The following is a 17,106-nucleotide window of genomic DNA, read 5'->3' on the forward strand; positions in this document are numbered from 1 at the left end:
GGGTGTACCATAGTTTTATATAGGTGAAGTATGATATCTTTTGTCTTATTATCTATCCCTTTCTTAATAATTCCTAACATCCTATTTGCTTTACTAACTGTCGCTGCACACTGCGTGGATGTCATCAGAGAACTATCCACTATAACTCCAAGATCCCTTTCCTGATCTGTCATAGCTAAATTTGACCCCATCATGTTGTATGTGTAATTTGGGTTATTTTTTCCAATGTGCATTACCTTACCCTTACCCACATTAAATTTCATTTGCCATTTTGCTGCCCAATCACTCAGTTTGCTGAGATCTTTTTGTTGTTCTTCATAATCTGTTTTGGTTTTGACTGTCCTGAACAACTTGGTGTCATCTGCAAACTTTGCCACCTCGCTGCTTACCTCATTTTCTAGATCATTGATGAACAAGTTGAACAGGATCGGTCCCAGGACTGACCCCTGGGGAACACCACTAGTTACCCCCCTCCATTGTGAAAATTTACCATTTATTCCAACCCTTTGTTTTCTGTCTTTTAACTAATTCCCGATCCATGAAAGGATCTTTCCTCCTATCCCATGACCGCCTAATTTACATAAAAGCCTTAGGTGTGGGACCATGTCAAAGGCTTTCTGGAAGTCTAGGTATATTATGTCCACTGGGTGCCCCTTGTCCGCATGTTTATTAATCCCTTCAAAGAATTCTAATAGATCAGTTAGACACGACTTCCCTCTGCAGAAACCATGCTGACTTTTGCCCAACAATTCGTGCTCTTCTACGTGCCTTGCAATTTTATTCTTTACTATTGTTTCTATTAATTTGCCTGGTACTGATGTTAGACTTATCGGTCTATAATTGCCAGGGTCTCCTCTAGGGCCTTTTTTAAATATTGGCGTTATATTGGCCATCTTCCAGTCATTGGGTACCGAAGCGGATTTAAAGGATAGGTTACAAACCACTGTTAATAACTCCGCAATTTCACATTTGAGTTCTTTCAGAACCCTTGGGTGAATACTGTCTGGTCCTGGAGACTTGTTACTATTCAGCTTATCAATTAACTCCAAACCTCCTCTAATGTCACTTCAATCTGGGAGAGTTCCTCAGATTTGTCACCTAAAAAGGCTGCCTCAGATTTAGGAACCTCTGTAACATCCTCAGCCGTGAAGACTGAAGCAAAGAAATCATTTGATTGCTCCGCAATGGCACTGTCTTCCTTGATCGCTTCTTTTATATCTTTATCGTCCAAGGGCCCCACTGCTTCTTTAGTGGGCTTCCTGCTTCTAAGGTATTTAAAAAACATTTTACTATCATTTTTGAATTTTTGGCTAGCTGTTCCTCAAAATCTTTTTTGGCTTTTCTTACTACATTATGACACTTAATTTGGGAGTGTTTGTGTTCCTTTCTATTTTCCTCACTAGGATTTGACTTCCACTTTTTAAAAGCTGCCCTTGTCTCTCTCACTGCCTTTTTAACATGGTTGTTAAGCCATGGTGGTTCTTTGTTAGGTCTCTTACTGTGTTTTTTTATTTGGGGTATACATTTAAGTTGGGCCTCTAGTATGGTGTCTTTAAACAGTTTCCATGCAGCTTCCAGGGATTTTAGTTTAGTTACTCTACCTTTTAGTTTCTGTTTAACTAGCTTCCTCATTTTAGTGTAATTCCCCTTTTGGAAATTAAATGCCAGAGTTTTTGACCGCTGCGGTGTTCTTCCCAACACAGGAATATTAAAAGTTATTATATTGTGGTCACTATTTCCAAGCGGTCCAGTAACAGTTACCTCCTGGACCAGATCCTGCATTCCAGTCAGGACTAGATCGAGAATTGACTCTCCCCTTGTGGGTTCCTGTACTAGCTGCTCCAAGAAGCAGTCATTTAAGGCATCAAGAAATTTAATCTCTGAATCCCATCCTGAGGTGACATGTACCCAGTCAATATGGGGATAATTGAAATCTCCTATTATTACCGTGTTTTTTATTGTGATAGCCTCTCTAATCTCCCTTAACATTTCAGCATCACTATCACTGTCCTGGTTAGGTGGTCGGTAATATATTCCTAATGCCATATTCATATTAGAGGAACGAATTGTTATCCATAATGATTCTATGGAACATTTTGATTCCTTTAGGATTTTTGCTTCATTTGATTCTATATTATCCTTCACATATAATACCACTCCGCCACCCACATGACCTGTTCTGTCTTTCCGATATAATTTATATCCCAGTGTGATAGTGTCCCACTGATTGTCCTCATTCCACCATGTTTCTGTGATCCCTATTATGTCAACTTCCTCCTTTGATATGAGGTACTCCAGTTCACCCATCTTATTAGACAGACTCCTAGCATTAGTGTAAAAGTACTTTAAAAAACTACCACTATTTATATGTCCGCCTTTCACAGACGACTTGGATTTTTTTATATGCGATTGTTTCACATCTGATCTTGCCCATATATTATTTCCCACGTTCCCTATCTGACTAACTTCTAGGGAATCCCTATCTATGGAGCCTCGTGTAAGAGAAGTCTCCGTCCGATCCAGGTGCTCCCCTGCACCAATCGGCTTTCCCCCACCTCTTAGTTTAAAAACTGCTCTACGACCTTTTTAATGTTTAATGCCAGCAGTCTGGATCCACCTAGATTTAGGTGGAGCCCATCATTCCTGTATAGGCTCCCCTACCCCAAAAGTGTCCCCAGTTCCTAATAAATCTAAACCCCTCTTCTCTACACCATCGTCTCATCCACGCATTGAGACTCTGAAGTTCTACCTGTCTATCTGGCCCTGCGCGTGGAACTGGAAGCATTTCAGAGAATGCCACTATAGATGTTCTGGATTTCAGTCTCTTTCCTAGTAACCTAAATTTGGCCTCCAGAACATCTCTTCTACCCTTCCCTATGTCATTGGTACCGACATGTACCACGACCACCGGCTCCTCCCCAGCACTGCCCATAAGTCTGTCTAGATGCCTCGAGAGATCCGCAACCTTCGCACCAGGCAGGCAAGTTACCATAGTGTTCTCCTGGTCATCACAAACCCAACTACCTATATTTCTAATGATCGAATCCCCCACTACTAAAACCTGCTTCTTCCTAACAGCTGGTGCTCACTCCCCCGGAGAAGTATCCTCGGCGCGAGAGGATACAATAGCACCCTCTAGAAGGAGGGTCCCAACTATGGGATGGTTTCTCTCTGCTCCCATTGACTGCTCTCCTTCCCTGAGCCTTTCATCCTCCGTAACAGCATCAGGACTGTCAGATTGGAGGTGGGACAGCCCTACTATGTCCCGGAAAGTCTCATCAACAAAACACCTCTGCCTTCCTTAGCTGGTGCATGCTGGTGGGGCCCTGGGTGTGCATTTCAGCGCTTCATTGGTGGGCTTCGAAATGGCCATTTGCGTGGCCATTTCGAAGTTTGGGGCTGTTGTAGATGTAGCCTTACAGATGGAAAAGGTAAGAGGGAACATTGCTTGTGAATCTGTCCACTTGCTATTATTGATACTTTCCATTTATGAGGGGGAAAGAAAGAACCCCCCCCATTCATGCTATACCACCACCACTCTGTTCATGCTGTACAAACTAAAATGAAAAGCACAAATAACACTGGAGGCTCGCGATTTAGAGCTTTCTCCTCACTCTCTGCTTGGCATCACAATAGGAGGTTGGCGTATCCCTTCTGCATTTGAGAGGGGCCTCTCTTCTTCACCATTTGTAAAATAAGAGGAACATAGAAAGTGTAGCGTGTACATTTGCGTAAGATTTCTCTCTATAATTTGGTAACAAACGTATTCCACACCTCTAATTAGGGACATTGAGCCCTCTGAAGATCACCCAAGACAACCGCCTTCTCTGTAGCAGTGTGGAAGAAGTTCCCATGGAGTAAAGCATGTACAGGGTGAGCACAAATAAAATGAAAATGCTCCACCAGAGCCAAAGGGCTCTTACTTACTTCAGAAAAGATGCGAGGATCGGGTCTTTTGCCATCACTGTACTTATCATTAATTACAGATTATTTGTTTAGAAACTGACATACATAAATGTGTGAAAATCTAAAGGATCCATTTCCATGGGATCTCAGTCTAAATCCTGACACACTTGAGTAACAATACTCGAGGTACAATACATCTCAAACTCCATTCCGCAATTTAACCAGCCCCCTATGCCAAGATACGCAAAATAGCCCAACTCCTTCTCGGAGTGGAAGTGAAATAAAGTTTTTGGGGGACTGCCATTCTGGAGATGTAGGCATCAAGTCAGAGAAGCAGCTCATGTCCCAGTACCACACTGGTGGCCTAATTTTTGAGAAATCCCGAGTCTTCTTAAGTCTCATGTAATTAATTAGGCTCTGCACGTGGTCAGCACCATCGCAACCTCGATGGTCGGTTTTACTGGCACTAAGATGTGAAAAGGAAACGCCTCCTCCTCTACTTTTGCCTGGCTTAGAAGCAAATTTCAAAAAGAGAAGTCAGGTAGATCCAGTCTTTGCTTCAGCTGAAAACCAGCAGCTAGGAGAGGGACATTCTCTCTCGGGCCTCAGTAACACCACTGAAGAGAAGAAGATAAAGAACAAAAAGTATCGGACTGTGGACTTAACCTCACAGTACAGTAGATCTGAAAGAACAACTGTGGGAAAATTATCCATTAAAGTGAACTACCTGAGTGTATCTTGAACCTGGGGCCAAACTACAAGTGGTATGTTAACAGTTCAAGGAAATGTCAGATCTAATCATAAGATACATGAAAGAATATCTGAAAACAGTAAGTAGATTACTTCACCAGGATCCAATGCAAGTCATTGACTGGACATAACCCACAATGCAGTCATGAGATCATGAGCAACCTACACACAACGTGAGTGTGAAAGGACCAATTTACTTTCAGAAATTACCTGAATGATGGGCTATCTATCGATTTTATGAGACTTCTGTGGATAACTGTTACAAAATGAGTTAATACAGTCTGACAGAAGCTAATTAAGAAAACAAGTCATTTGACTGAGAACCAGAAAAGATGAGAAAGTCAGATGAAAGATTTTCTTGGAAGCTAAAATATCATTAGAAGAGTAAAACGCCAGCAATTCACAATAGCGTACAAGGACTGTTTTAGATTCATTTCAAATATTTTAAAATGTGAAGTCTATTTTAAAAATCTTGAGTGATCTGTTGGATATACATTTGCAAAAATGCTTAAAAGCCATGCATCTTTTCATTTCTTCACTCTCATGAACCATTTGGATCATCCTGACATTAAATTAGAGTTAAACTGCACCAAGATGATAAAGTAGCTAACAAATACCTCCGGGAAGAGGGAAAGCTAAAAAGTCCTGATTGAATTCACTCATAACTCAGCACAATGCATCAGACGATTGGCACCAGACCCTTACAACAGAGACCAACTTTGCAAAATCTTCACAATGAATTCTGCTAATGGCCCTTGAGGCTACTATTCACAGAGACAATTTGGGCTTCAAAATAAAATGAGAAAAAGAATCAGAAATAGCAATACCAAAGAAAGAATTTTAGATTCATTTTAATGGCAGCCAGCAAACAGATGCTACTCCTGTAACTTCGTGTATTACTCTAAGGTACTCATACGCTATAGTGATAATGATGGTATAAGAACCTATATAGGACAGAACAGATCCTCATAACAAACATTTGAAGCTGCTGTTGTAAAACCAAACCCCTAGCAATTAACGCACACCAAGAGGTGACAGATATCACTCAGAAAACACTGGTGGCAACCGAATTGGTCAAACACAAAATTATGCCAAAAATTTGCCACTGGCTTCAGTGCAATTGGATTACATCCTATAATGATGGTAACTGGAAGTCTGGCAGAAAAAATGTTGTATTTCTGAAAACACATCAGAAAATTCAGTGAAGGGTTACTTAACTGTGGGGCATTTATTCAAGTGAAACAAGCACAGAGCACCAAGAATACAGTAAGAGCTGTGTTATCCGGCACTTAGGTAAGTGGCACGTTTTATTAACCAGTACTTGGGCATATGTCCTGCTGGGCCAGCTGCCATAGGGTCAGCTTCCCAGCTGCCATGGTTCCACCCCTACACTGGGGACAGCTGAGAGGGGCTGGCTTACTGGCCCGGACCAGCTGCTGCTGGAGTGCCCCCCTAGGGCTGGAAGACAGAGCATAGCCGGCTGTGCTGCTGTGGCTGGTGGCAGCAGGGTGGCCCCCACAGTTCTTGGGAGTGCAGCCAGCCCCCTGTCATGGTCAGTCAAAAGGGGCCAGCAGCGCTATTTGACTCACTGGAAAATCTGATTATCTGGCAACCTCTGTATCCCAGGATGACAGATAATTAAGCTTCTACTGTAATATCAATCTCTTCAGGAATATCTGCAGTTCATCCAAAGAGCCTACTTTCCCTCCTTTGGCATGCCAAAGGACCATCAACTCTTAGAGCTGCTGCTTGTGTCAAAACGTAGCATACCTCTGACCAGCGTTCCGTGTAAACTGTGCACGTGGGCGGCCATGCAGTAGAGATCCTGGTGTTGCCCAGCTGATGAAAAGAATGCCCACGGCCAGTCCTGGTGGGCAGAGTGTGTTCCAGTGATGGTGCACATTCACACATGCCTTGGTGCACATAACAAAATTTATTCTGGGTTGGGTGGAAAAAGTAAGTAGAAACATGGCTTCTGATGGAGGCTTAATCTCCTTCAGATTAACATGATACCAAAAGTTAAAAAAAAAACAAACAAAAACACTTCCACCTACAAATTCCTTACCTCCTGTTGTGATAAGCAACATTTAAGATGACGACAATTGACTGTGATTCGAGAAGAAGAATCAGAATATATAATTGCACTTTGTGTTTAGACATTTTTATAATTTCCCCTGTGTGAATCGGATATTCATTTCCCCAGACGTTTACCAGCACCTTGCAGCACACGAGCAGGAGTGAGGAAAGCATGCTTTAAAAGAGGAAAATGCAACCGCCAACCCATTAAAATCAGCTGAGGGAACTGGGAGATGATGTACTCGAAAAGACTTTTAGCTCTGTTTTTGAGACTGAAGAGATTTCAAGTTGATAGCGTCCTTTCAAACGGATCAGGCAAAGGGAGAATGTTTTACGTTTCTGAAGTGCTGAGCTAATGGGTTAAGGGCTCAGACCTGAAACCCATCCATTTGAGCAGTCCCTCTTTACACATTAATTAAACGAGGGAAAAAGTGGATAAGGTTTTCCACACTGATTTCAGCTCATCAGTTTATCCTTTGTCACTTTAAAGCTACTAGTCTTTAGAAATGACTATCAGTCAAACTGGCTATAATCAAAACCACTGCAAATACGAAGTACCTTTCCCACTTTTGGTTTCCTAATGAGTGATCTTAATTTGCCTCTTGTGACCACCTTCAAGAGACAGAGACTTCCAGAAATGTTTTAATTATTGAGCGATACATTCAGGTTTGAATAATAATGATTTCTAAAGCTGTTCCAGGGACTAATCAATGTAAGAATGTCATAATTGGGCCTGAAACATTTTGCACAAAAAATCAGGCAAAAATTGAAAACAATAACTATAAAGTAAAAACTATTTGACAATTCTGCACATCCCTGCAATATGGAAGTCACAGCTTTTTTTCTCACCAGAGCACCTAAAGGCCTATGATAAAGAGACGCTTTGATAAATCTGACTATCTACCCCATCAAGCAGCGTAGGGTTTGTTTTGGAAGTCTATCACTGTGAAAGGGCATATCCCCCCCATCAAAACAGAGCCAAGGGCTTAAGTGAAAAGGTTAATGTCAATTCCCATGTTCTTTAGATCAAGTAATTCACTGTTCCTCTGTTGACCTTTCATTCCTTGGTGCCTGAGTCGGCATTCTTTCTCTGCCTCCACTCTTGCCTTTTCCCTGGTTTTACTCCTTTCCAATAATAACAAAGAGGAAGCCGTGCTAGTCTATACACTATCGAAACAACAAGCAGTCAAGTAGCACTTTAAAGACTAGCAAAATGGTTTATTAGGTTGGCTTTCATGGGACAGACCCACTTCTTCAGACCATAGCCAGACCAGAACAGACTCAATATTTAAGGCACAGAGAACCAAAAACAGTAGGCAAGGAGGACAAATCAGAAAAAGATAATCAAGGTGAGCAAATCAGAGAGTGGAGGGGTGGGGGGGAAGGTCAAGAATTAGATTGAGCCAAGTATGCAGACAAGCTTGACCTTGACCTTCCCCCCCACCCTTCCATTCTCTGATTTGCTCACCTTGATTATCATTTTCTGATTTGTCCTCCTTGCTTACTGTTTTTGGTTCTCCGTGTCTTAAATATTGAGTTTGTTCTGGTCTGGCTATGGTCTGAAGAAGTGGGTCTGTCCCATGAAAGCTCACCTAATAAACCATTTTGCTAGTCTTTAAAGTGCTACTTGACTGATTTTTCCTTTCTAATAACTTTCTTTTCCAAGCCACTCTCCATCCTTCCTTTCCCTTCTCTTAGCCCCATACCCTTTGTTAGCACTCACAAAAGTCCTTTGGTGGTGGGGGACATAGGGCCCAGCATTTCAAAAGGGTCCAGAGCTCTGGCCATGACCTCTACTATGGCACCAGTGAAGCTCATAGCTCCAGGCCCCTTGAAGTACCAAACCAATGCTGCTAAGTTAGTGTATACAGCTGTGAGGGTCGGTGGAGGGAGCCCAGAGCGGTGCTTCTAGCAGGACTTAGAGCTGACTGCTCTAGACTCCACTCCTTCCTCCCTTAGCCCCACCCCTCCCAGGGTGCAGAGCTAGGCCCCCCACCCATCTTGCCCTGGCGTCTACAGAGGATATCAGCTCTTCTGCCCCCACAAGAGCTTTCTCTGAGACATTAGACACTAGAGTCTCTGAACAGTAAATGTGTAACTCAGAAACAACAAGAAGTCCTGCGTGACCTTATAGACAACAGAGCAAAGACCCACTTCATCAGATGGAGACATGAAGTGGGTCTTTGCCCATGAAAGCTTATACTCCAAAAAATCTGTTGTCTATAAGGTCACACAGGACTTCTCACTGCTTTTGCGGATATAGACTAACACAGCTCCCCCTCTGATACTTGTCTGACTCCTGCAGCGTTTAGCTAAATTGCTTGCATCGAACACAAACGGAGGTCCTGACAATCCTCGCTGACAAAACGTGCCATGCTCCCCAAGGAAGATAGATACAGTCTGACAACAGTTTGGGATCATTTGCGCAAGCACATTCCTAAATCCTGAAAAACATCCTGATGCAGTCAAATAAGCTTTCTAAAATCTGTGACTTTACCTGTCTCATAATCTTTGGGGGTTTGCAGAAAAGGCCTGGTAAATGAATGTCTGGTTTTGAAAAACATATCATTCTGGCAAATCCCTAATCTAAATGAATCACACAATGTGAGAGAACCGTATGAGCCAGAAAAAAAAAAATCAAAGCAACAGAACAGGTTTAACTCAATTAATAACTCCATTTGAATCAAACTCCACATTTATAAACATATTTTAAGATGATGTCACAAGAGCGAAGCATATATTCATTCAGTTTAATCATATCTAGCGCAATAATTTTGACGCTATTTCAGGTTGATGCTGCACAGTGCAGATGTGAAGTGCAACACTTATATAAGTACAAGTATAAAAAGTGAGCCTACAGCTACACTACAGAATGATTCGGAAATAAGATATTTCCAAACAGCTATTCTGAAATATCTTGTTTCAAAATAACACAGCTACACAAAATGCATTTTGAAATAGCAGCCAGTTTATGAATGTCTGTAGCTTGTGATCCTGAGACTTTTTAGTACACCAGGGCTGCGTCTACACGTGCATGCTACTTCGAAGTAGCGGCAGTAACTTCGAAATAGCGCCCGTCACGTCTACACGTGTTGGGCGCTATTTCGAAGTTGAAATCGACGTTAGGCGGCGAGACGTCGAAGTCGCTAACCCCATGAGCGGATGGGAATAGCGCCCTACTTCGACGTTCAACATCGAAGTAGGGACGTGTAGACGATCCGCGTCCCGCAACATCGAAATAGCGGGGTCCTCCATGGCGGCCATCAGCTGGGGGGTTGAGAGATACTCTCTCTCCAGCCCTTAAGGGGCTCTGTGGTCACCGTGGGCAGCAGCCCTTAGCCCAGGGCTTCTGGCTGCTGCTGCTGCAGCTGGGGGTCCGTGCTGCATATACAGGGTCTGCAACTAGTTGTTGGCTCTGTGTATCTTTCACTGTTTAATGAAAGTGTGTCTGGGAGGGGCCCTTTAAGGGAGCGGCTGGCTGTTGAGTCCGCCCCGTGACCCTGTCTGCAGCTGTGCCTGGCTCCCTTATTTCGATGTGTGCTACTTTGCCGTGTAGACGTTCCCTCGCTGTGCCTATTTCGATGTTGGGCTGAGCAACGTCGAAGTTGAACATCGACGTTGCCAGCCCTGGAGGACGTGTAGACGTTATTCATCGAAATAGCCTATTTCGATGTCGCAACATCGAAATAAGCTATTTCGAAGTTGGGTGCACGTGTAGACGTAGCCCAGGTCTCGCATCCATACAAGAGCACACTTTCCACAATAGTGTTGGCGACCGGCAGTTTGGTCTTTGCAGGTATTATTTGTGAACTCCTTAAGGATCTGAAGAAGTGGGTCTGTCCCATGAATGCTCATCACGTAATAAATTATCTTGTTAGCCTTTAAAATGCTACATGCCTCCTGGCTTGTTTTGTCGGAGTACAGACTAACACGGCCGCCTCTCTGTTACTCTTCCACATGGAGCAGAGAGCCTTGAACGCCGCTGTTACTTTCCCTGTCTCGGCATCGATATCCCTGTTTGCTCCTCCGTCTTTGCCCATAATAGTCCCCAAGCAGGTGAACTGCTGCACATTGTTCAGGTCACCCCCTCCCAGTGTACGTTAAGACAAGTTCTGTAGTTACGCAACATCTCAGCTCCCTGTGCTTATTCAGTCACATCTTTAATTTAAAGATGACAGTCAGGTTTTGCTGCTGCTAACTCCTGCCCTCCCTGCAGAACTAACACAGCTAAGGGGAACTGAGTCTGAATATATCCCCCTTTGTGCACCGTTAACAGAATGGTTAATTAAGTCACAGTCAGTTGCCTCTACAGATGTCCACCAGAGGAACGGGGTTCAACTGGCACTGCTGCGGGCATATGTTGGACATAATAATTTCATATTTCTATTTCTATTTGAGGGCTGCATTAGGCCTGCACACTGACTATCAGTTGTGCTAATAACGTCTGCCTCTTTGCTGACACAGCAAGGACTGAACAAGAAACTTCCAAAGCTAAATGCAAGCTCGAACTGCAGAGCCAAGGCTCCATACATGGGCGGCCCAGACAACTTATGTTTGTTGTGCTGATGCACGGAGGGGTACTTATTACACACACTACGACAGTAGGTTAAAGAAAAGCTACAAGAACAAACGAACTTAGTTGAGCTCTGGAATCTTATTTTTAATTGTCCCAAAGCCAGTCCTTTTTAAAGACTTGTCCCAGAAGCACTCTGAACCACAGATGTGCACATTTCATAATTCTAGGAACACTAGTGAGTTCCAGAGGACAGGCAAAAACTAATGTTTTGCAAATATTTGAAACAGGCAAATGGAATGGCCCATGAAAATGTAGGACAATTACTTTGGAATTAATCCTGGGTAAACCATGGAAAGGCTGATGGGAGATGCAATCAGGCGAGAATGGAAGGAGGGCAGACTAGTGTTTTTTTTTCCATTAAATCAGTTTTTACATAAAAAATTCAACTAGCTGTAATATTTATGTTAAAATGCAACTATCCATGGAACCAGGCATTTCTATAAACCACAATTGGAAAATAATGTTGAAATGGGATTACTGCAGAATATAGAGTCACAAGATCATAGGGTTGAAAGAGACCTCAGGAGATCATCAAGTCTATCCCTCTGGCTCAAAGGAGGACCAATGCCAACTAAATCATCCCAGTTAGGGCTTTGTCAAGATGGGAGTTAAAAACCTCTAGGGATGGAGATTCCACCACTGCCCTAGGTAACATATTCAAGTGCTTCACCACCCTCCTGGTTAAATAGTTTTTCCTAATATCCAACCTAGACCTCTCCCACTGCAACTTCATAGAATCATAGAATACTAGGACTGGAAGGGACCTCAAGAGGCCATCGAGTCCAGCCCCCTGCCCCAATGGTAGGACCAAGTACTGTCTAAACCATCCCTGATAGACATCTATCTAACCTGTTCTTAAATATCTCCAACGATGGAGATTCCACGACCTCTGTTGGCAATTTATTGCACTGTTTGACCACGCTGACAGCTAGGAACTTTTTCCTAATGTCTAACCTAAATCTCCCTTCCTGCAGTTTAAGTCCATTGCCTCTTGTTGTTTCCTCAGAGGCCAAAAAGAACAAGTTTTCTCTCTCCTCCTTATGACACCCTTTTAGATACCTGCTAACCGCTATCATGTCCCCCCCTCAATCTTCTGTTTTCCAAACTAAAGAAGCCCAATTCTTTCAGTCTTTCTTCATAGCTCACGTTCTCTAGACCTTTAATCATTCTTGTTGTTCTTTTCTGGGCCCTCTCGAATTTCTCCACATCTTTCTTGAACTGCAGTGCCCAGAACTGGACACAATACTACAGATGAGGCCTAACCAGCGAATAGTAGAGTGGAAGAATGTCTTCTTGTGTCTTGTTCACAACACACCTGTTAATGCATCCCAGAATCATGTTTGCTTTTTTTGCAACATCATCACACTGTTGACTCATATTTAGCTTGTGGTCCACTATAATCCTGAGATCCCTTTCTGCTGTAGTCATTCCTAGAAAGTCTCTCCCCATTCTGTATATGTGCAACTGATTGCTCCTTCCCAAGTTGAGCACTTTGCATTTCTCCTTATTAAACTTCATCCTGTTTACCTCAGACCATTTCTCCAATTTATCCAGATCATTTTGAATTATGACCCTACCTCCAAAGCAGTTGCAACTCCTCCCAGCTTGATATCATCTGCAAACTTAATAAGCGTACTTTCTATGTCAATATCTAAATCGTTGATGAAGATATTGAACAGAACTGACCCTAAAACAGACCCCTGCGGAACCCCACTTGTTATACTTTTCCAGCAGGATTGAGAACCATTAAGAATTACTCTCTGAGTACGCAAAAGCAAAGAGGGGTCCTGTGGCACCTTATAGACTAATGGAAATGTATGAGCATAAGCTTTCATGGGCAAAGTGGTAAGCTTTCGTGGGCAAATACCCACTTTGCCCATGAAAGCTTATACTCATACACTTTTGTTAGTCTGTAAGGTGCCACAGGACCCCTCTTTGCTTTTGCAGATCCAGACTAACACGGCTACCCTTCTGATACTTCATCTCTGAGTACGGTTATCCAGCCAGTTGTGCACCCACCTTATAGTAGCCTCATCTAAATTGTATTTGCCTAGTTTTTTGATAAGAATACCATGTGAGACCGTAACATATGCTTTACTAAAGTCTAGGTATACCACATCTACCGCTTCTCCCCATCCACAAGGCTCGCTATCCTATCAAAGAAAGCTATCAGATTGGTTTGACATGATTTGTTCTTTACAAAACTTCAGACCATTGCTCCTTGTTCTGCCACCCTTCGCTATGGAGAGCAGTCTCTCTCCATCCTCTTTGGAACCCCCCTTCAGGTAGCTGAAGGCTGCTACCAAATCCTCCCTCCCTCTTCTCTTCTGCAGACTAAACAAATCTAAATCCCTCAGCCTCTCCTCATAAATCATGTGCTCCAGGCCCCTCCTCATGTTGTTGTCCTCTGCTCGACTGTCAAATGCATCCACATCCTTTTTGGAATGGGGGCCCCCAGAATTGGATAGAATATTCCACATTTGGAATCACAACATATTATCTCCTCTGTTCTCATCTGAGTAGATAATACTTACAGAACCCTACATTAACTAAAAGAAAACTGAGTTTGGAAGTCAAGCATGCCCTTCTAAGGAAAATGACAAAAGCATTAGAAAACATGCCTGAGAGTGAAAGCCTCAAGGATTTCAGTCTATTTAGCTTAACAAAAAATAAAGTTAAGTGGGTGATTTGGGCACAGGCCCTTCACAAGGAAGAAATATTAGATAAGAGATTCTTCAATCTAGCAGTTAAAGGTATGGCCCAAACTAATGACTGGAAGTTGAAGCTAGCAAAATTCAGAATGCAAATAAGGGGTAAATTAGTAACAAGGAGAGTAATGAACCACTAGAACAATTTAACAGGGGCTGTCATGGATTCTCTGTTAGCAGCAGTTTTTAAATCATGACTGGATGTTTCTTGAAAAGATCTGCTCTGGAAATCTGGGAGGGGGTTATTCCTACTGTAATACCGAGAAGCGGAATCAAGTCTGGGACCGCTGGAGCTTCATGGACGAGCCTCTACCACATGAGCTAAAAGCCAGCTTGCTATTAGCTATGGCTGTAGAGCAGACTCTTTATTCTCTCTCTGTGTGGGCTCAGTGTCACTAAAAGGTTAATACACCCCACCCAGAAGATGTGTGGGTTGCACTATGGCCTGTGCTACGTTGGAGATCAGACTAAATGATCACAATGGTCCCTTCTGGGATTGTGATCTTTTCTAGCCACTTGGTTCTGCAGCACTTCAGCAGCCTTGGGACCATGGAAAGAAAAGGTTCCCTGCAATGACAGCTCCTGTGCCTCTGAAATCAGAACCTGATCCTTACACACTGTTCAGGAGATTCTAAACCCAGAAAAACATAATCTCCCACTGAAGTGAATGAGAACTGAGCACGGTTTTCTGAATATTGCTGTAAGTCAGTCACTCAGCCTCCCATTAACCATACATGCTCCATGCACTAATTCTTATTTGCTGATTACACCTCATAACTGAGCATTCAAACAGGACTTTTGCATTCATGAGCGCTCACATTCAGCATTCGAGCATTGTGTCAGTTTCGACTCAATCTCTGATGCATCTTAATTGCACCTCCTAATGCCTGAAATTTGCTTTCCAGTGATCTTCATTTACAATGGGTAAAGTCAGACTTTGAACTAACAAATATGGAATATTTTCATTTTTGATTGTTAAAATTAATCTTCATTTTGCACAGGAATTGTGTTTTTTGTAATGCTCGTATTTCATTCTCACTGGTGAAACTGGGGCACCTCTTTTTTATATAATTTATTTTTGTTTGCTTTTCTCAAATTTGATTCACAAATATAAGTTTAGTAAAATAGAATTTTACAAATTCTATGACTAATAGGAGTATTTCCAGACATCACAGGTTAATTCCAAAGGGTTTTATTTTTTTCCTTTAAGTGCACACATTTTCCTCTGCAGTCTTTGCAACTGAAAACACTGTGACACCATTGCCTTATGAGAATTTGCAAATAAAATTGACTACAAATGGAGTAGTCTGGTTTTCATTGTTCTGGTTGAAAGAAAAGCCCCCCCACGACTGTCAGCTTCCTGGCTGTGAGGGAGTGGGAGAGGAGCCCCAGAGCTACAATCTTGGCAGTGTTGAAAGCTAACTCAATTGGCCCCACCCCTTTCACTCTTGGCCCTGCCCCTTCTGGAGCTTAGAATCAGGCCCCGCCTCCCACTTTGCTTCAGGGCCTGTGGCAGCCATTACCACTGCTGCTCATCCCGCGTCCCATTTTCTCTCTCTTCAATCAGGGTAACTTCACCTCCCTTGCTGAGCTCTAGAAGCAGAATATGTCCCCTGGGCTGCATTTCCCCTGTTAATTTGAGAGAAGGGTTTTGACTGCACACCGCTAACCATGACCATCCAGTCTTTCATCTGAACAACTGAGAAAAGCATAGAGGTCACATCAGAAGAGGCTATTTTCTTGTTATGAATAGCACAGTAAGAGCTAAATACACATTATGTTACCGATAAAACAGAGAATGGGGAGCACCATGGGAGGGGTGCTGAACACATGATAAAAACTGTTTCACTACTAATTTTGGTTAGGTTCCTTGTTTTGTCACAGTAATAAATCACACTGAGGCCACACGTATTACCCCAATCTCAGCAAAATAATTGCCTTAGAATAGCCTTCCAGGGTTCTGGGTCTGAAGAGTGATGAACAGTAAATTGTATTTCATTGATTCATTGGAGGAAATGGCCTTTTTCTCTAGTTTCCCTTCTAGACACCCTGTGGATTAAACACCAATGCTTGGGAACTGCAGTTGTTGCAAAAACATAGGGTCCCTGGTAACAACTGCATTCATGTAGGACCAAAACAGACAGGCCACCTTAAAGCTTGATTAAATTTTGCAAGGACTATAGGCATCATTCACTAAAGTATTCACCTAGACACAGTTGCTTGGTGTGCAGAGATCTACGGTGCCAATGTTGAGAAAAAGATGGCAAGAAAGCACTTGTTAAAAATAAAACAAAACATCTTAACACTTTGGAATCTCCTTCACCTTTCTTTGGTCTACCACCACATTCAACATCTGTTAACTAATGGGGTTGAATTCAATTTCATCCACTCCTTTACATTTAGGATTTGTAAAGCAGATTGCACCACAATGCACAGTGATCACTTCGTAATGGGCACAATCCTGTAAGCATTAGCTGCCAGGCACAGTGCTAACTGCCAGCATAAACTGCGCAGTGAGGTCTTACTGAGACCAGACTTTTGAATAGAAGTATATGTTCAATAACAACTTATTTTCAAAGGAGAGCCAACATTTTATCTATCAGAGCTCCTTTATACTCTATGCCCATTCTCCTTAAGCACATGCCCATCTGCATGCCCACTCCATGATTAAGGCTGAAGATTAAAGAATGTTACAAACTCACAGTTAAGCTTAGTACAGTGATTGTGTGTTATGGCTAAACTGAAGCTGAGACTGTAAATCACACCTGACTTTGTGGTATGGCACCACCACCTCTTAAACTCCCAACATACGTCTTTTAATGAGAGATACAGAGTGCAAACCCTCACTGTAGAAAAGTTGATTGAATAGTGAGTTTTGATTAGGACCCATTCTTAATTTTACCCTATCATAAGCCAATGAAAAAGTTAAGGTTGATTGTAAAATTTTCATCTGTTTGGTCTCCCAGTAATGCCTTGTTATGTCAAAATCTCATCCATAAATGTCTGCAGACATAATGAAAGTATTTGATTTCCATCTTAATCAGAACAGTAGTTGCAATTTTTGTTCTTGCACCAATGAGAAGTGCTTAA

At 42.5% G+C, this 17,106-nt stretch overlaps 1 protein-coding gene across 1 annotated transcript in view; it reads right to left on the bottom strand.

Moving 5' to 3' along the window:
- MDGA2 (MAM domain containing glycosylphosphatidylinositol anchor 2) overlaps window positions 1-17,106 on the bottom strand; it is a 683,176-nt gene that overhangs the window by 149,275 nt on the left and 516,795 nt on the right. The window lies entirely within an intron of this gene.

This window comes from Carettochelys insculpta, chromosome 6, assembly GCF_033958435.1.
Source record: "Carettochelys insculpta isolate YL-2023 chromosome 6, ASM3395843v1, whole genome shotgun sequence".
NCBI classification, from domain to species: Eukaryota; Metazoa; Chordata; order Testudines; family Carettochelyidae; genus Carettochelys; species Carettochelys insculpta.